The 20,156-nt window shown below is 44.3% G+C and overlaps 1 protein-coding gene across 1 annotated transcript in view; it reads right to left on the reverse strand.

Annotated features, from left to right (window-relative positions):
* EPB41L3 (erythrocyte membrane protein band 4.1 like 3) overlaps window positions 1-17,643 on the reverse strand; it is a 141,412-nt gene extending 123,769 nt beyond the window's left edge. The window contains exon 1 of the mRNA XM_050335458.1: window positions 17,480-17,643. The gene's annotated coding sequence lies outside the window, so the exon portion shown is untranslated. The remainder of the gene's footprint in view (window positions 1-17,479) is intronic.
* Window positions 17,644-20,156: the final 2,513 nt, after the last annotated feature.

Genomic DNA, 20,156 nt, shown 5'->3' on the forward strand with positions numbered 1-20,156 from the left:
TATAAACAGTGGCTTTAATAACTAAGCTTTTACATTGTTTTCCCCATAATAAATGAATGACGTTAAAAGGCCCTTGTCAGCACTGAAGAGCTGGATCCAGTCCCACAGTGGACATTAAGGACACAGATTATATCAAGCCAACAAAACACTTAAAGCAAAGCTTTTCCCTATTAACCGTAGCAATCTTTAAACTGAAATTCAGTAATACAATTTTAATGCCAGGTGAATAAGGTCAGACAAAGAAGAAATTACAGCAAAGACAACAAGCAAATTCTTACGAATTTCATGTCTACAAATCAGAGCAAGCTTTCCTTCAGAAATGTCTCTAAAAACGTGAGAACAGAGCTACAATAAAATGATGTTTGCCATTATTTCTTATGGGCATATTAAGAAGGAAGGATGATAGCATCTCTTCCCCAACTGAAAAGAAAATTTCATGTTAAAAGCAACAGTTTAGGTCACGAAATCAATTCTCTCAATCTTAGGAGAGCAAAGTTACCTTCCCAATTTCTCTTCCTCCAGTTTAAATGGATGTCCTTTTAGCACACTTCTGATTCGTAAATATCCAGTGTCACATGCCACTGTGGCACAGACCCAACAGGTCATGCAGCTACCAAAGATATCAATCCCCAGCACAGCAAGAGAGCAGTTCAAGCCAGGTAACCAAAATGAATGCAAAGCTGTAGATGCCAGCTAGGTCCAGCTCCCAAACCAGCAGGCTCAAGTGTGTGAGGGGAAAAGGCTTGACACTGTGGAAGAGGTGAACACACATCTACTATGACACGGGTGCTGTGCCCACCACACTGAGGAACATTAACAACCAGGAGCTGACCATACCACGGTCCAAAATACTGATCGTAGCATCATTTAGGTTGGAAAAGACCTCCAAGACCATCAAGTTCCACTGTTAACCCAGCACTGCCAGGCCGACTGCTACTAAACCAATACCCCCAAGTACCACATGTACACACCTTGTAAATACCTCTGATCTAAATTAAGGATCTTGTCATCTTAGCACTCTTAATCTAGTTAGCCGATGTATTAGCGTACTCTCTCTCAAAATACACAGCCCAACCCACCAATTGGCTGATGCCAACTGCCTGCCCTTTACTCTTTACTTCCACAGTGCACTATTTGCTACCTCTACCGTAAGAGAGAACAGGTAGATGATAAAGTATTTTATACATTAATTTTACTTGGAGATACAGAGTTGAAAATAGTCAAGTCTTCCTAATAGTTGATTTCTTTCCCCCTCCCCCTTTTATTTATAGCTTTCTTTTTCTTTCAGGTTAAATAGATTAAGAGTAATTACATCATCTTCATGATGCCTGCACTACTTGAAACCATTAATAATTTCTGCTCTTTTCCACTCACCGTCTCTGTGTTCTAGCACTTTGCTCCTTTAACATAGCAACAGGAATGATCAGAAAGTTCAAACCCAATTTTCACGTACCAGAACCATGGTTCCAACCTCATGTTCTCAAGACTTTGATTTCCTCTTCAGTTGCTGTCATAAACTCTGCAACAGCTCTTCCAAGTACAGCAAAGCAATTCTCTTTTGCATTATCCTCCATTTTACCATTTTGAGGTGCAGAGACTATTTGACATTTGCTTCGTCCATTTAGACTCTGCTCAGGGGGAGCTGCTGGATGCAGCAGCACACGGTACTTACAAGGTTCCCCTAGTGCTGCCACCCTTCTTCCTGCAGTTCAGCATCATGACCAAACCCAGCCTTCCTGAGGTTTCCCCTCCTCCATTGAGCTTTACCATACATTATCTTGGACCCAGCCAGGAAGAACTGGTGCAATTGTGCCATAAGGCCATGCTGGGGGACAGGGACAACTATTTTGGGACCCTCCCTCCCCTGCCAGCACCAAACCATCTCTCTTGGCTGTAAGACACCACCAGCATGATCACCAACAGTGCTGGACATGGCAAGCATAGGTTCAAAGCTCATCTCTCACAGATACAAAGCAACAATGCGCATGAGGTGTCCCATCCTGTTACGTGGTGGGTGACAACCAAAGCCACTTGTAAGACCTCTTTGGTCAATTTTAGCCTCAGCTAGAAGTGCAGTGTTGGTTTGTGTGTGATGCAGTGTTTGAGTTGATGACACTGGATTATCAGGCACCATAAAAGAAAAATACTGCCTTGCCTTTTTGATTTGCAATTTTACAAATACACTTTAAAGGTGCTGTGGCAATTTTGATTCAGACCAAATTTAATTTTGTTGGAAGAGACAAAAGGGTTTTTATAGGATTTAAAGGAAACAGATATTTCCAATTTTTTTTAGAAACTTAAGTGCAACCACTGGTTCTAAGTGGGTAACTAATAAAAACAAACAACACAAAATATTTAGTGATCTACTGTATCACTGTAAGACTCAGAAGCCTCAAGTAACACAAACATGTTAGCTTTCATTGTCCACTCTAGGATAAATGTGAAATTAAGTAACATAGAAAAGTAAACTGGATTTAACAATGTGCTATTTTAAATTATTTTAAAATTTGACAGATAAAGAAATGTGGTTTTTTCCTACAGAAGATGGTATTTAATGATAAAAAAAGTCTAGGTGTCCGTCATCTCTTGTGGGGTTGAGAGACCAAACTTACAGCTATATGGAACTGGACAGATGAGAGGTTGCCAATGACATCAATGTCTCAAAAGCAATAACAACAACAACAAAAAAAAGTGTTAAGAAAGTGTGTACGTATACATACTTAAGCATCCCCACAGAACTGCCAGCTACCTTCCTTAGCCAAGTGAAACAAGCACAGCCCAACACTGGGAGGCTCTGGGGCCGTCCATCCCCAGGGCTTGGCAGTGGTGCCCTGTGCCCAGGAGGGTTTCACCACCCATTTCCATGGCTGCCCTCTTCAGCCATTGTTCCTGAACCTTTCTCCCACACTGCAGACATGTGAGCAGCCTGGCACCCCATCACAAGAGCTCCCTGTTTTCATGTGGCTGAGGTAGCCATCTCTCTGCTCCGTCCTGGCACCAGATGTTTCCCATTAACTGTGAGTGAGTCCACACTCAGCTCGCAAGCGTCAATTGGAAATCCCAGACCCCAAATATTTTACAGATGAAACAACAACAGACTCTTTGCCAGTGACTCAGACCTGGATCACAGCCCCTGCTCCACACTGCTCCAGCAACTGGTGGAAAATAAACCAAAAGCTGTCTTGGGATTTGGTGGGGGGATCTCCTCTATCTCACAAGGCCAGGCAGCTCTGCAGCTCTCTGACTCCCAGCCCTCAGTGTAAGCAACCATGGAGGCAAGTCACACAACCTCACCATGCCTTTGAGCTGTAGCAAAGGTCTGCAACATCTCTGTGCAGGCAGGGAGGGCTCAGGCATGAGTGGTTCCTGCGTGCCTGGTAGCTCAGGCATGCAGTCACACTCAGCGCAGGCACAGTGCCTGCCTGCTCTTCCCTCATCTGTCTCAAAGTGTTGCAAGGTGCCAGGTTGCTCAGGCTAAAAAGCTTGTTTAAGTGGCCTCAAATCTCCCTTTAAACAGAGGAAAAAACATAACCAGACAAAACCCCACTGTACTAATAATTAAACAGCTCTCAGACATCACAGGTCTTCCTCTCTGCAGGTCTGCTGTTGTGCCCTCCTGATGAAATATTTTGAGTCTCTGCTTCTTCAGTTTGGAGTGTAGAAGGTAAATCTGTATTCAGTCTAAAGTATCTAAACTTTCTCAGTCTGTTTGGGTTAAAAAACCAACAAAACAAACAAACAAACAAAAACAAAACAAACAAAAAATTTGCTTTGATAAATTCACACCATCTTGAACACGTGAAAAAAACATTTTTCTTCTTCAAAATAGTTCAAAATATGATACCCTTTTTAATTAAAAAAAAATAAAATAAGATTAAGTAGCCAGAAGGTTAAATACTACAAAAGCTGAACAGACTAAGAAAACAGTAAAAATAAAGGATGGAATCCCATACGCTTCTTTAGAGAAGCATTACATATTGGAAACTGTTCTGTTGACTGGATATTAATACCCAATACTCATTTCAAAATTCATTACTTCTTAAAAGAACTCCACAATTAGTTTTCTAATTTTGATTTTATAGATGAACAAGGCTGGTTTCCAGCATACCACATCAAATACTGTGAGAGTATATATAGGAACTAACCACAAAATATTTCAGGATCACATCATTGCCAGGCTGGTTTAATTTCTTTTTATCTCTGTGCTATTTCATAAAAGCATTATTTTAGCTTCAAGTGAATATGGAAGACAGAGGAAGTATTTCAGGTTGCCATTCCCATACTGACTGTATAGAGAAACATCTCATTCCAGATAATCATCAGAGAAAGTGATGCCTATCACAATTCCTCGTCTGTGTCCTTTATCCATGCTGCAAGGGCATTCAGGAAAAGGAACTGGAGTCTAATCTTTAAATTAAACACTAGATGGAGCCCACTTCCCAAGACTGAAAAATTAAAGCTTTCCTTGCAGCAAAGTCTTACAGCCTATTGCAATATCTGGTCATGCATAAACATGACAAGACTCAAACAGCTGCAGTGACTGTCCTTAATACAAAAAGATACACTGGCCAGCAATTATATCTCTGCATAAAGGGACAGCCTTTAGTACTGGGCAACTGCAAAAGAATTTATATTCCTCTAAAGATATATTAGTTTGGTGTGAAAGACCCACAATACTTGGGATAAACTAGGCATTATGGATTTTTGTAATACCATATGATAAACATAATGCTGGGTTGAGAGAATTATGACAGTCTGACATCTCTTCATTTTGACAGTAAACTCTACTGATTCCAACTATGAGTATTTTACACATATAAATTTAAATTAAATAGGAAGAATCCTTTTTCAGTGGTTAGCTTGAATTAGTTCCAGCACGAAAGCTCATTTACGACATTTGATAAAACGCCACCTCTCTCTAACGAAACATACCACATGTTCAACTAGAGATAAGTCAGCTTTGGTGTTAAAAATAGGATGCAACAATACCAAACCTCAGTACAAGCATTCTGGTGAGAAAAAAAAAAAAAAATAGAGCCAAGTTGCCAAGATCCAAATTGAGCAGCCTCATGGTTACTGGATAAATCCATTTATCTTTGGCTCCACCACAAACAACTGCCAGTTCTGCAGTATTTTTGCCACACTCTGGTCTATCCTCACAATGCAAAGGGCAGGCAGAAATCGCAGTCAGACAACCCTTGGCCCTTCCTTAGCTTGTCAAAGGACACGCTCACAGGAACAGCTAAGAGCCGAGCAGACCAGAAAGTTGTGCAAAGGCTCAGACACGATTCCCAGCAGCGCAATTCTGCTGACAGCCGAGCTATCGCTGATTGCTTTAACCTTTGCTCAGTCCCGGCCACTGCCTTCACCTCACTTTTTTCCTAACAAACCTATGGTAATAGCTTCATCAAGGTTAAGATAAGCACAAAGGCAGTTAGCTTTACCACAGAAAACTACCTTCTGCTCACAGTGATCCATCCTGCTAAAACAAAATTAACCTACCTTGCCCTAGGGCGTTTTCTGAATTGGCAGGGAAGAAAGACAAAGGAAGTTATTACCTAACGGCTGTTTCCAGAAGGAAAAGCACAGTGTCTATGGTGATCAGTGCAAGTTTTCCTAGAGGGCCCTACTCACTTCTTAATTCTATGAACGACCTACACAGCACATTTTCTTGGTCCCACATCCTTGTGGATGAAAGCTGGTCTTTGGAGTCTTGCACATTACTGCTGTGATGCTCTGAAACCAAGCAAAGCTCTTCAAATGTGAGACCTGCTGCTAGGAGATCGTGTCTTGTAGTCACCATCACGCTGACAAGCAACCGCTTGACCCCACCGAAGAGCACGCACAGGATGATGATCACATCTGTTTGTCAGAGCTGGGGCTTGCAAGCAAACACAGTGCAGCCATAAAAGCAACGGGCTTCCCAGCTGCAGCAAGCACACAGCCAGCTCAAACATTAATACTTCTATCTGGGAATATCCTGGTTCAGTCCTATTACATTATGTTTGCTTTCCAATATATTTGAACTGAACACGTATTTGCTCCCAGATAGGAAGATTGATTTGTGTCATGAGTTTGTTGGGGTTTTTTTCAACAGTGGGTATAGGAAACACTTAACATTTCTTTTAAAAGCAAATCTGAAAATAATTACCATTTGGAATAAAATAAATACCACTTAACCTAAAACTCTCTGGAAGAACACACCCATGTACTTCTACAAGCTTTCAGTTCAATAAAACAGGGACTTTATTAGCAGAAAGAGTATCTGACCAACCACACAAATTAAGTGTCAGCAAAAGATGACAATCGAAGTACCAGCCACAGTTGCAGGTTTGACTACACAGTAATGTTTAACTACTTTCTTATCACAATCTTCCTGTACAGCTATAATTTAGGAACCTTTGCCACTGTAATTTTCTCTGCTTCATTTTCTTTACAGCTATGCTTTAAAAACGAAATACTTGTTCATCAGCACTATTACCCATGCAACAGTGGAAAATAACCATCTGTGGGAAAGACACAGGAAAGAACAAATACAAAGGCTCTGCCTACGTATAAAAGAAATCAAAGGAAAGGCAAATTACCCGGTGAAGTATCTGATGCTGGAGGAAAAGTGGACACAAAGTTACAATAGTTACACCAACATAACTCTGGACACAGACACTGTGCAGACATCCTGAGCATAGTGGTTACAGATAAGATAAAGCTAAGACTGAAATCTAAAGCTTTCAGTTTCTCACAGTAATAATTCTGATGGCTTTCAGACTCTGAATATGGAAAGGACAAGACTGTGTCCTTGCTGGGACCTCACCCAGCCCATCGCACCTGGAGCATGACTGGCAAGAATGACAGTTCACTAGCTACGTGGGTGGAAGCAGACAGAATAGCAGTAAAAAAAGGACAAAAATAAGTGAAAACCTTTTAAATTCCCCTTGGAGTTACTTTCAAATGCTTTCCATATTGACCTGTATTGCCTCCAAACACAAAGAAAGAAAGTCAACCTGTAAATTAAACTGATGCCCTTCCAGGAGAAACAAAAATCAAGCATAAAACCAAAACCAGAAATACAATGGAAGAACTGAAATTGGGTTAAATACTCAAATTAATTTGCACATTCACAAGGCATACCCTACTAATAGTGAATTTTGTACATTTTCTGTTTGTTTTCAAGTGTTTGCTGGACTCCAGTGCTGAAGGCCATCTTCCTGAAAACACAGAGGAAAACACACTTGGAGGGTTGTTTAAACCATTAGCAGTGCTTTGGTCCTCCAAAGGTGCTGCAGTCATCTGACTCATCAACACTCCTCTTTACAGGCTCACCTATTTCATCCTGCAAGGCTGTTTCAGTACCTGGACCACTTCTCTCTTCTCCTCTACAGAAGCTCTGTTTGGCTTCATATCACCATGCATAAGTGCTACCTCACACTAGGGAGCTGACTCACTTTCAGTCCACTCAACCACAGATTCTAATCTGCCTTCTATTTGCACTCCTACATGATTTTTGAAGGACTGGAAATAGCTATAGATCAATCTTAAAAAGAAAAAAAAGCAACCTAAACAAAAAGTCCCCCAAAGACTCTAAGCTTTCTGAAGGAAGAATCTACTTCTCCTGAAGACTGCTCCCACAAGGTGAGGCGTGTTAACCAATATAAACAGCAGTCAAATAATTATTTCCAAAATATTGGAAATTAGCTATATACCTACAGTTGGCATAAAACAAATAGCATACAGCTTCTTCAGAAGCAGCAAGTGTCAGGTTTTAATTGCTTTGTGCAATTAAAACCACTCCAGACTGCACTCCACAATGAGCCTGGACAGATGTCTCCTTGTCTTACAGCAGCCACCACCAGCCTTGCTGTTATCACAACACCTTCCATGACCCTGCCACTTTAGCCTTCCTTTATTGCTTTATTCTTTTTCCCAGCATAAAGGTCCCTCTTAGTTCAAGTGGTTTTTAATGGATCACAAGATAATTCAGGCTAGGAGGGACATCAAGAGGTGTCTGATCCAGGCTTCTCCTCCAAGCAGGGCCAGCTGTGAGATCCAACTGGTTGCTCAGGTCTTTGTGCAGCCAGGTCCTGAAAACTCCCAAGGATGGAGACTGCACAGCCTCCCTGGGCAACCTGTGCCCCTAGCCAGCTGCCTGTCCTTCAGGTGAACACATTTCTCCTTGTAACCAGAGTGAACTTCTCTCATTTCAACTGGTGTAATCCACTGTCTCTTGGCCTTCCACCACTGGGAAGAGCCTGGAATGACATAACTCTTTTAGTGAAAAGAAAGGAAATAATTCTTTATACTTTTAGCTCTGCTATTTATCTGTTTATGCAAAGCACGTTCTGCTCTTCGATTTAGATTGCTATTTCAAATTTTAACTTTGCTAGCAGCATTTGCCAAAAATTCAAATATAACCAAATCAGAGTGAAAGTGAAAAACAAATCTAAGAATAAAACTTGGGTGGAAATGCTTGTCCATGTGATCACATCGAACTTCCCCTCATGTGCCATGGTGACAGCAGCATTTCAGCACTCATTACTGCATTTCCAGATATCAAAGCAGCATCTCTTTATACAGGTGCAACAGAAGAGTAAATTATTCCTGTAGATTACAAAATAGGCCAAAAAGGCAAGATACATGCTGAAGCAAAGCCATGAGGAATGTACTCTTCTAGTTTTCAGACTCAAAGAATTTTGAGTAGTGTGTCCATCACAGTATATATGCACTACTTCCTGGGCCCAGAAGCTATTGCTCTGTCACGCTGATCAAGGCTTCTTAGCACATCAAAGGATGGCAATCTGAAGCAGCAGACCACTTACAGACCTTACTGCTACTCAGTCACCAAATTACTGTGTACCAGTCAAGCAGAAGGCTTCTTAACTGCACTCCTAAACCATGCAACTGAGGAATAAAAGACATATAACTGGAACTAAGAGAGGAGGTAAATGCAGCAGTGCAACAAATGATCTGAAAGGTCATATGAAATGTGATTAGTGCCATTATCCTCCAGGACTCTGGAAACTGGCCTGAGACAACAGCCTTCCAGCATAAGCTATGGATCAATATAAAGGATTAAGCAATAATACTTCAGAAATGCTCGAAAGTAAAATATCAGGCTTTATCTCAAATTTTCTCTCAAGCTGTGCCTGAGAAGAAACTCTTAAGTTGAAAATCCATCTTTTACTCCCAGGTTCTTTGCATCAGTGCAAGAATGCAGGTGACGCAGACTGTGCACACTCGAGAGACAGAAAAGGAAGGAGAGGGAGAGAGCCAATGCCAACCCCCACCCCGGAGGGGTGTGCCCCAGCTAAACCCAGCTGCAATCTGTCAGCAAGTGGCCAGTGCCAGCCCTACGCTCCCTCCCACGCCTTACCCAGGAACGGGCCATCACCACACCAGGAACGCTCGCATCTCCCTGGAACACAACAAGCAGCCAACCCTGTGCCCAAATCATATTTGCCTTCTCCCTCAAAACTTAAGGCTGTGCATAAGCGAGGCAGTCACGGCACAAGTGAGAGGTGAAGCAAGTTGTTTTCCTTAATTGAGCCTATTAGTAGTAACGAGTCACTCCTGCTAGGTCTAAATAGCTCAGAGATAAATCCCAAGGCTGCTAAGCTGCCAACCACCTCCCATCAGTGCTCAGAGGCAGCTTTACTCCTACAGACAACACTGGGTAAATACTACCACCTCCAACCATGCTTCTAGGGCAGATCTCCAGGCTGATATGCTTCAAGCAAATGTTTTCCCTGCAGCTGTCCAGACATCTTTATTGAAAGACCAAGGTGCCAAAACCTCATCCTCAGGGAGCAACAGCAGGTACCCCCAGATGGATATTCTGCAGGTCAGCCATCTGCACATGAGAAAAGGGTATGACCTTAAAAAGCTTGGCGTGGTTTTTTTATTTTATTCTAAAAACAGAGAGCTCACGAGAGACTACTTGGAATGGAAGACCTTTTCGTGGAAAATTCTGATACAATATTTAATGCAAACACACCATCAACACTTTAGGTCTTGAAGTTCACACCACAGGCAACACCAGCACTACGAACAGTAAGAAGAACGACAGTGCTTTTCTAAAAAGTCATCCAATGAATTAATCATTTTCTGTCTGAACTACTTGCAAAACATCTGAATAAGCCAGAAAAGAAAAATTAAAGTGTTCTAAGCCGTTGCTTCACAGTGTGTCTTACAGAAAAGTAATTTAAAAATTATTACAAAGGCAATAACACTCAATCTCATAAAATGACAGTATTCCATATTAAACCAGTGCATGTTAATTCCTTCACCTTTGCCAATGATTAAACAGAAGAAGAAAAAAAAACACTCCATCAAGGTGAAATTCAGTACGCTTTGCCTGTTGCTTTGACAAAACCAACATTGCAAGAACAGCCTTAGCTTTCATCAAATCCAGCTTTCGATACATGACATTCTTCCTCTCTCTCCCAGAAATAAGTGAAACTCATTTTTCAGACTCACCAAAATTATCCATATTCCAGGAGGCAGCCATTCATCCAGTTTGTGAAGTCCATGGTTGCAGCATGGTCATAGCAATCAGCAGGAATATGAAGGGAAAAAGAAAAAAAAACAACACCTTTTGAGATTCAATGAACAACACAAACCTACTGCTTTCTATATGGTCCGCATTACAGAACAGTCTTGGATAACTCATTAAATGGCCTGAACATAAACCCAACCCCTGAACTTACTCTAAAAAGAAATAAACATAACTGCAATGCCATATTAATAAAAGAATAATAATTACAGTCTAATCAAGATCTGTGAAGGCTGACCTCATAAGGAATATTTTGTGAGGGGGTGGAAAGAGGTATTTTTAAGAAAAAAAATCAAAACTTCTATTATACCTCTCCCATCAGGCAATGACAGGTGGGCAACATCACATACAGAAAAGGTATATTATTTTCTCATCCTGCTGGCATTTCTAAATCCTTGATGAGGAGATGTAACATTTGGCAAGGAAGTGAGGCAAAACCACCACAGGCCACAGTGACTGCTCATTTTCAGATTCCTCAGTCAAGGATGGGGGACTAATAATTTATTCTTTGCAATTAAGGGGGCCTGCAGCCTACCCCACAGCTGAGTATCTGTGCACTGTTACACATCTGCAAACTGTCAAGAACACTCAAGCTGAAATAACTTTTTTTTTTTTTTTTAAATTTGGACCTTGAACAGTGTCTGAGTGACCAAACACAGTGTGTGTCACTTCTCTCCTACTAATAAAAACCCAAGAAAGAATTTTACAGCTTTCCCAGGCTCAGCATTGATTTCTTTTGGCAACTGCTCCTAAACATTCGACCAATTTAGCATTTGGTTTTTTTGCTTTTCTGTTTGGTTGTTTTTTTTCATTATTATTCCTTTGGAGAGGAAATGCTTCAAAGACAACAGTATGAAATGCCAATTGCTATGGGTTAGCCTAAACAAACCTCATGTGTGTATGTAAGGGCAGGGAAAGGCATGCTCTTCTTTTTGACACAATTGCCTGTGCTAGTTCAGGATGTGTGCAAGGTCCCAAGCACAGAGGGAGCAGGTGAGGAGAGTGCCAAAGCCTGCAGTGGAAGGAAAGGAGGCAATGAAGAAAATGCTGCCATCTTCTCCCAGCAGCTCTATGACCATCAGATTGATCATCACGCCAAGGCTGATGAGATGCCAAGAAGCCAAAGGTCATTGCAAAGTCCCTTGCAACAGAGTGGGATTTCTTCTCAGCTCACATGTTTCAACCATCCAAATTCTCCAAACCAGCTGTTCTCAGGAACAGATATCCTCACAACTCAGTGCTCTTCTGCTTGGTCCCAGAAAGGGGCTCAAGGTCAGAGCAGCATTTTGGCCTCCAAAAATCCCAAGGCAGCTTAAAAGGGCAGTGAGCCACCAGTACAGCCCCTGACGTGGTTTCTACTTGATCCCTGCAGAAACTACATCATATGAAGACAAATGTATCTGTTGGTGTAAAAAAGAAAACAGAACTGGCACAATCAACAACTGATGAGTTACCTCCTCCTCTGCCTCCACGGCCCATTAATAAGACAGCACGAAAGACTGCAGAAGAAGGATGGGGATTGCTCATGTATTTACCACTTTGCTAGCAAACAATTTTTTTTGTTGCTGTTTTTGTATGACTGCTTTTACAGCAGGAGCCTTTCCAACACCTTCATATGAAGAGCATTGGAGAGGAAAGGGAGAAGAGATTGCAAAGGATTCGCCTTAATTTCTGATTTCTCTTGTCAGTCTTGTGAACCACAGTCCTTCCCCAGAGCACCAACCATGCACCACTACTGTCAGTGTGACTGTAGTGACAGATTGCCCACAAGATATTACCTGTCTTTTACCTCTGCAGGGAAGGCTGGGATTACTGGGAGGACATGCTCACTGGAGCAGACATGACTCCAAGATACTCCCAAGGACTGCAAAGGCCATTGAGTGACCTGAGTAAACACAGGGCTTCATATAAAGGAAATTGAGATTTTGATAGTGGTACGGAACAAGCATAATATTAACGAATTTATCAGGATATGAGGGGTCACAGGAAAGCAGATGCTGAGTAGGTGGGAATGGCGGGAAACACGGTATGCAAAAAGATGAGGAAGGAACAAATCAAAAATGTATGGATGACTCAGAGCTGGCAGAATTTGAGCAGGAGAGCTGTTGAACTAGTTTATTTGGAACGGGGAGGGGACAGGAGAGAAGCATCTCCATTCACAATACTGCATATACATTTCTCAGTGAGGAGAAGGGGTGATTGTTGGAATTTGACACTTTATAAGGGGCAGCTTTTCATTAGCAGCTCAGAAGGTTTGTGAGGGGAAAAAAAAAAGTCACATTATGCCATGATGGGATGGATGAATGGATGAGATTTAAACTGCCTTAACCATTGCAGCAGCATCCACTGCCTACAATACCTGCCAATTGCTTGGGTCAGGGTGAGAAGAGATACATAAGAGCAAGACCACAGAGGCATTTTGCATTCCCTGTTGCTCTTCACATACCATTTTTTGCATGACACTGATTATGAAGCTGAAAACATTGGTTCAGCTTCAGGCAGCAATTTTAGGGTCAATTGCTTCTTCACCAGACACTGAAATCACAATTTGCCAAGCATCAAATTAACTGTGAATGTTTTAGGGGACAGTGAACTTGAGTTATGATTATTATTGGGTCCCCCTCCTCAAAAGCCTTTCTGCAATCCCTCTTGATATGGCAGGGACTTTTTTTTCTTTTGCCAGAATCACACTTTAAGATGAACTCTGCAATTACACTACTTACTTTTTGCTCCATCAACTCATTCCTGACTGTTATGCACTCTCCAGAGTCCAGATTTCAAGTGGTGGAATACGCTTTCAAAATCATGCAAAGCGTTCTATCTATTTATCTTAAAAGTACATTAATGTGGGTTTTCCAGCTGAAAGCATTTGAAAGTTTCCTCAAAACTTTTATAGTTCAGCTTGGACCTATTCCTAATCCACAGACAGGGTAAAAGACTCATCTGGCACCAGCACACCATGAAATAAATAAGCAATAAAGCAGTAATGAGGTTAGCTGTCCAACAAAACCCCCAAAACACACAGCTACGCATCTTTCCCTAATACTGTAAGTACAATACAGAACAACTACAAGCCATGGTGCTGCAACTGATTTCAGTCTGGATCCAGGTGAATCAAAGTGGTATTTAAATGGCTTTACAGCCAATGCTCCAGTGGGCTAGGAGAGATGGAAACTACTGGAAATTGGAAAGGCATTGTTGGGAATGATGCCAGATTTGGATTTATTATGCCACCTCCAGTAGCAATTCTAACTGAGAATCAAGCTTTTATATTTTACTCTTCTATACAAACAATAAAGAGTGAATATGAAAAATGTATTCTTTAAAATAGAAAGAAACATTCAGCAACATTCTGCAAATTCCATGCATCTTCAGTTAATCTAGATGAGAAGTGATATTTTGTATCAGTATGGGATGCTCACAAAACTTTTGGAAATAAGGTAGTTAATATGAAAAGTTATGAAATCAGCAGTGAAGGTTTTCCATTTAAGCAATGCATAATGTAAAGATGAGTTTGGTTTGTTCAGTCTCCATTTCAGGTGTGCAGCCCTACCTCCCACAGCCTGCTATCTGACCAGTGAAGCACCTGTGAAAGCTTAGCACATCATAAGCAATGAGCTATACAGCTGAAAATTCCCGGTTGCCTTCAGTAAAGGGAAAGGGAGCATTAATCATCAGCAGTATCAAAATCTCCCCTTTAGCACTTGAGCTTCATATTTCAGGGATATCTGAGTGTCACAAAACACAAGCTGTGGTAAGTCCTCAGAAGGTGAGGAACTTCAGGTCTTAGCAACATTTCGTAGGTTCATCCTAGAACATCTATGAAAAAGCCATACACCTGTATGTAAATAAATATACACATAAACACAGCATATGTATGTAAACACACACAAATACATATACAGACATCTATAAAAATTATCTATAATTAATATAAAGAGGCTTATCACCCAGCAGGTGGCACTCCTAACCTGAGCTCCAGAGGCTGGAGTATGGTGGGAGGCTGGGAGCAGGCACTGCTCAACAGGAGGCACCATCTTTATGAGAGATGGACACCATGAGCATGAAAGCATTCACCACTCTTTTGCAATACCTGATGGGTGAAGTCCAGCATCTGGGCCAAAACCCCATTTAGCTTACTGGCCAGGCATCTCCTCCATTAATTCCCTCGACAGATGTAAGACTCCCCCTTCACTGCTCCTAATTCTCAAGAGCTCTTGTAACCTTTCCAAAGGAGCATCATTTTGAGGACTGAAGGGTCATGGAATATTTTTGCTGTAGAAGCATCACATTATGATGTCAAGAACAATACAACTAAATGTAAAGCTTCCTTCAGACTTCATCACTTCTTTTCTCCATTTAACACACCCAACTAGCTTTCAATTAGTCCCACTAATAATTTGAGATTTTGAAGATCTCATGAATGAGCAAATCAGAACTGGCAGAGGAAACGCTGTTTTCCTTTGATTAAAATTAAAGTCTTGTTTTCACCCATGACTTAAGTGTCGCTATCATTTGTACATTCTTAATACACCTCCTTCTTCAGCTGAGTGGTGCTTCAACTTCAGCTGAGTGGGTTTGTTTTTAAAAAAATATTTTCTTTTCAAATTCAATATTCCACACATTTCCCTCCCCTCTTAAATAAATAAATAAATAAATCAGTTTAGAAGCACCACTTTGAAAACATCAGCTCTACGTGCAGCAGTGCTGTTCCCCATAAGAGAATGCTTTGTGTCAGATTGAAAGATACCTTTCCAAGGTCATTTCATGTTCCAATGGGTCTGTTATGAAGTTGTGGAATGGCAGATAAGGTTGCATGAGATAGTAAAGTGCCTTCCTAAGCTAGTTCTGGGCAGTAAAGTGCAACCAATATTTGAGCAAGGGACTTCTATAACATTTACCTCTGAAAGAAATGTCATATGCTGAAATAAATGGTGCTGCAGGAAGGACAGGAGTAGTACTGAGATACTGATAATCTGTTTCCCAATTAAAAAAAAAAAAAAAAAAAAGGCCAAAGAAAAGGCCATTTTTCCTGACAGATTTGCACTAACTGCATATGTTTATGGTACTTGGCAACAATTGGGTGCTTCTAGGAATGTTAGGGGGTATCTCTTCAGCAAGTTAAAATACTCAACCCTATGTAGTAAGAAGAATTTGATATAAAAACTGTTCAAATCAGACTTAATAATGATGCCTCCAAGTTACAAGAACAAGGATACCACAGGACTTCACTATTAGGTACCAGGAGTAATAATTTGCAAGGTGAAAAGGAGAAAAAAAAAAAAAAAGTCATATATCTAAGAATGTTTCTTGGAAAGTCTTGTAGTTACACATGTGAGAAATGATGATCCAGTATTTTTAGACTGCTTCTAACAGAACCCAAAAATGGAGGAAACCATATAACAGTATCCTCTTAGCAAGCTTTTAATACTGCCTGAGCCTATCCCAAACTCTGAAAGAAGGTAAGCATCTGGCAGCACGCTGAATTGCGTGCCACCATTTCAACCATCACACCAGGGACTAAATCCTTCCCTGGAAAGAACAGAGAAACAAGCAAGCAAACTCCAGAGAGACAGAGAGAAGGGGGAGAAAATATCCTTCTCACAAATGGTTAGCTACATCTTAATGTGGTTTGAAGCTTGATGAAGGATCACCCATTTGGAATACAAAAATGCAAGCATTTGGCATCGGAACAGCCCTAGCAAAGGGATAGTGGAGTGTAAGGGGGTGTTTTTGCAAGTCCCAAATGAGCATCCTGGGGGTCTAACAGCCTGTCAGGAAAAAATTAGAAAAATGGCCACCCAGCACTGAACTATGCACAAAATGCAGAGTTTCCGCGCTTCCAGTTCTGCATTGCACCCTGCGCTCCCAGCCCCCCGCATTCCCACAGGCTCCCAAACACCCCCGGCCCCCTCACGCCACTGCCCGCTGCCGAGGAGCGGGGGACTACGGGTCCCTCGGCGCTATCTGCCATCACCCCCGGGGCTCCATTACTACTACTTTTAATATTCCTGCTAGTATCACTTTTCTAATGAGCAGCTGTTACTACAGAAATGCAAATATCGCCAGCTGAGTAGTTCGGGGTTTTTTTAAACATCCGAAAAGGCAGAGCAATGGGGGGGGGGAGGGAGGGGGAACATCTCATTAGTATCCACTATTAAAAATTTTTAACGCTAAAGCCGCACTGACCCTGCCGCCGCCCGCCCGCAAAACCTTGCGGCTTCCTCAGGACTGGCCCCAAGCCTACGCTAAACCTTCCCCAAAATTGGCTTCAGCGCCCATCAGCACGGGCTAGGCTTACCAGCGGATGCTCCCCCGGCCGCGCTCCAGCCTGCGCGGCGCAGCGCGGCCCCTGCGCGCCCCCGCACCGCGCCCCCGCACCGCACCGCCCGTAACTTTGCAGACGCCGCCGCGTCCCAGCGCCCAGGCGGAATTTCCGCGGGGGGCAGAAAGGCGGGAAGGGCAGCTGAGGGACAGGCTCCCGCAAGAGCTGTAGCCCGCCTGCGGCACTCCCGCACCGCACCGCCCGGCCCCGCGCATCCCGCGCCGCGAGTCCGCACCGCCGCCGGGGCAGGGGCGAGCCCTGGCCGAGGACCCCCGAAACGACCCACGGCGGGGACGAGCGGGGGCATGGGACAGCCCACGCGGCCAAAAGCAAAAACGCGGAGAGGGGAATGGAAGCAGACGAGAAGGCGCCCCCGCGCCGCAGCCCCGCCGCCCCCGGCCCTTCCTCCCCGCGCAGCGATGTGCGGCAGCAGCGCGCCCCGCGGGGGCAGCGCTCGCCCCTCGGCCCTCCCCGCTGACCTCAAGCCAAGGACAGCTCGGCGGTCCCGCAGCGCATCGCGACCCGCGGGCCCCGCTGAACCGCGCCGGGCCAAGCGGCAGCGAGAGCAGCCAGGGGAAGCGAGGGGAGCGGGGCCAGCAGCTCCTCACCTAAGCCCGCCCCGGTTGGTGCTCTCCGCCGCCTCTGCGGGACGGACGCGGCTCCTCCTGCTCTCCGCGGAGAAGGCTGGCGCGGACAGCCCCGGCCCGCCGAAGTTACGCGCCGTCGCGGAGCCGGGCTCCCACCTGCAGCACCCGTCAGACTCCGGCAGCCAGCACGCCTCGGCTCGGCACGGCACCGCACGGCTCGGCTCGCCCCGCTCCTCCCCATTGGAGCCGCCGCCGCTCCGCCTCCGCCCTAGCGGAGCACCCGCGGGGGCGGCAGTGGGCAGAGGGGTCTGGGACCCTTCTACCCGCGGAGCTGCGGGTGGAGCAGGTGAGGAGAGCTGAGAGGCATCAGCTCTTCTTAGCACCCCCCAACCGTCCCTGTTTTTTGTGTTTTTTGGGGGGGGTTGGGGTTTTTTTCCTTTCTGGGGAAAAGGAAAATGCTGAAAGCGGGTCCGTGACGTTACTTTATGCCATCGCTTCGTGCTATTTGGCTTACGGCGAGCTCGCTGCCGCAGCAGTCTCTGAGAGGCTCCGATACAAGCGCTGCCACCCGGTCCGAGCCATCTGAACATGGTCTCTAATGCCCCGAGAAGGCAGCGGCAGCCCAAGCAGGATGTCACAGGGTCAGCACTCCGTGACAGACACAGGGAAAACACAAACTTCTGTGCAACAGTTAGAGGCAGGGCCGGGTGAGCAGCCTCGGGGCTTCCTGAGCAACGCTGCCCGCAAAAAAAAAAAAACCTGAGCACCTCATCTTTCCAATCTCCTTCCTTCAACAGCTCGTTGCAATTTCTTTTTTTTTTTTTTTTTCCCCTGTTCAATTTATAGGTAGCACTTGCACAAGTGTGCTGTAGACAGAGAAGGACAGTGTGTGGGAACTGAGGGACAGAAGCAAGAATGTAGATGCACTGGTGGGAGTTTGAAGATACTAGGAATCCCCCCTTGGATTTGGGAGCAACCACCCTGAAATTTTGGAGAAGGAGGTTGCAGCTCTGGCAAAACAGCTGTCCCAGGAGGGGAAACCTTCAGCCACATTTACAGGTGAAGAGGATACCCACACAGAAGTGAGAATTTCCTGGACTAAAGCACAGCGGGGAAGAACCAGAACCGCTCGCGGCTGACTTGTCTCGGGCATAATGGTTGTGAGATGTCCAGACGAGTGTTCCCAGACCAGCCGCTTTGGGTGTCATGCCTAAGTCATTAACACCAAGATTATACCTGACCCTGCCGAGGTCTGTAAGTCACGCCGAGGCTGACTTATCCTCCGTGGGAGGCAGCCAGAATCACCGCATTTAGAAAGCCTGCTGGCTGTGCAGAGTCGGCGCTTAACGCCCAGCAAATCCCTCTGCTCAGCAGCAGGGAAGGCCCCGGAGCCAAGCAACAGGGGCAGACGGGCTGTGTCCCAAAGGCCACGGTGCAGGCTGCGGTAGGAAGGGCTGCGGCATCCTTTGGCGTGCGGCCAGCAGCGCCTGCTGGCACCTCTGCCTGAAGTTTGCCCGCAGCGCAAATAATTGCCGAGATCCACCACATGTAGTCTTAAGAGTTCAAAGGATACCCGTGGGGGAGAGCTCCATGTGAGGAGGGGGGGGTCACTGTGTGCCAGCTGCCAGTGGCAAAGGTTAAAGTTCTGACAGGGAAATTTTAGTTCAGCACACAAGATAATTTTCTATGATAAGTTATGCTTAGGTCGGCTCAGTGAGAGCATTCTGCTATTGAAGGAAATTGTGTGGCACGCAAATTTCCTGGGTGCTTGAATTTTTATTTTTTATTTTGTTTAACTGGGGATCTATGTACAGTTATTGACTTTTACAGCTTTGCAAATTGATATGCAAGAGGGGATGGGCTCAAAGACTCTGACTTCATTCTTTTGCTGTTTGGCAAAGCACTCACAGAAACTAAAGTCCTGTGCCTATGTCAGGATGTACATGATGAGGTGAGAGAGCCGGGACGTGACCCTAGCCAATGCATCAACTGACATCCTCTAGCCAGGAGCTGGTGGTGTTACAGCAGGGACGTGGCTCCATCTGAGAATGGTGAGGCCAGGCTTTCCAGCAGGAGCAGGGCTACGAGGCAAGGAGTGAAGCGGGGAGCAGGAAAGTGGCTTTAGTCATGCCACACAGGTTTCCGCTTGCTATCGCATGATAGACTGACAGTACATCCCATAGAATAAGGGGGTTCTTACCTCTGATAAGTTCAAGGTGGGCTCTGGAAAGGAACCAAATGTATAGCAAAAGTGCTATATAGTGAGTGCTAGAGGTGGGAAGGCTCCTGGGGGAAGCCGGTGCTCTGCCATGGGTGGCAGCAGGTAACTGGGTCTTTAGGGGAACTGGCTTCAGGTAATTCCTAAGCAATTGCCCAGCCCTGCTTTATTGGACAAAATGGCCGAAGCATATTTTGTTCCGCTGATGCGGGAAAAGGCCACGCCAGTCCCTGTCGGGGAGGCATTAATTAAAGGAACTAATGGTGAGTTCCTAAAATATCCATCAGACTGATCAGGATGTCTGCTGAGAGAAATCTGACTTGCTGGGCTTCAAGTTGTGCCAAGTCATTGTGTTCATCAGGAAATGAGGGTGTTCTGGGGCAGGTAAAACAGAAATAAATCACGTTGACCCTCCTCTGGTACTTTCTGCTCATATTTCCAAAGCCACATTTTGGGAGGTGGCTTACATATGTTCGTTAT

Source organism: Myiozetetes cayanensis, unplaced genomic scaffold (genome assembly GCF_022539395.1).
Source record: "Myiozetetes cayanensis isolate MyiCay16 unplaced genomic scaffold, myiCay2020 scf1, whole genome shotgun sequence".
NCBI lineage: Eukaryota > Metazoa > Chordata > Aves > Passeriformes > Tyrannidae > Myiozetetes > Myiozetetes cayanensis.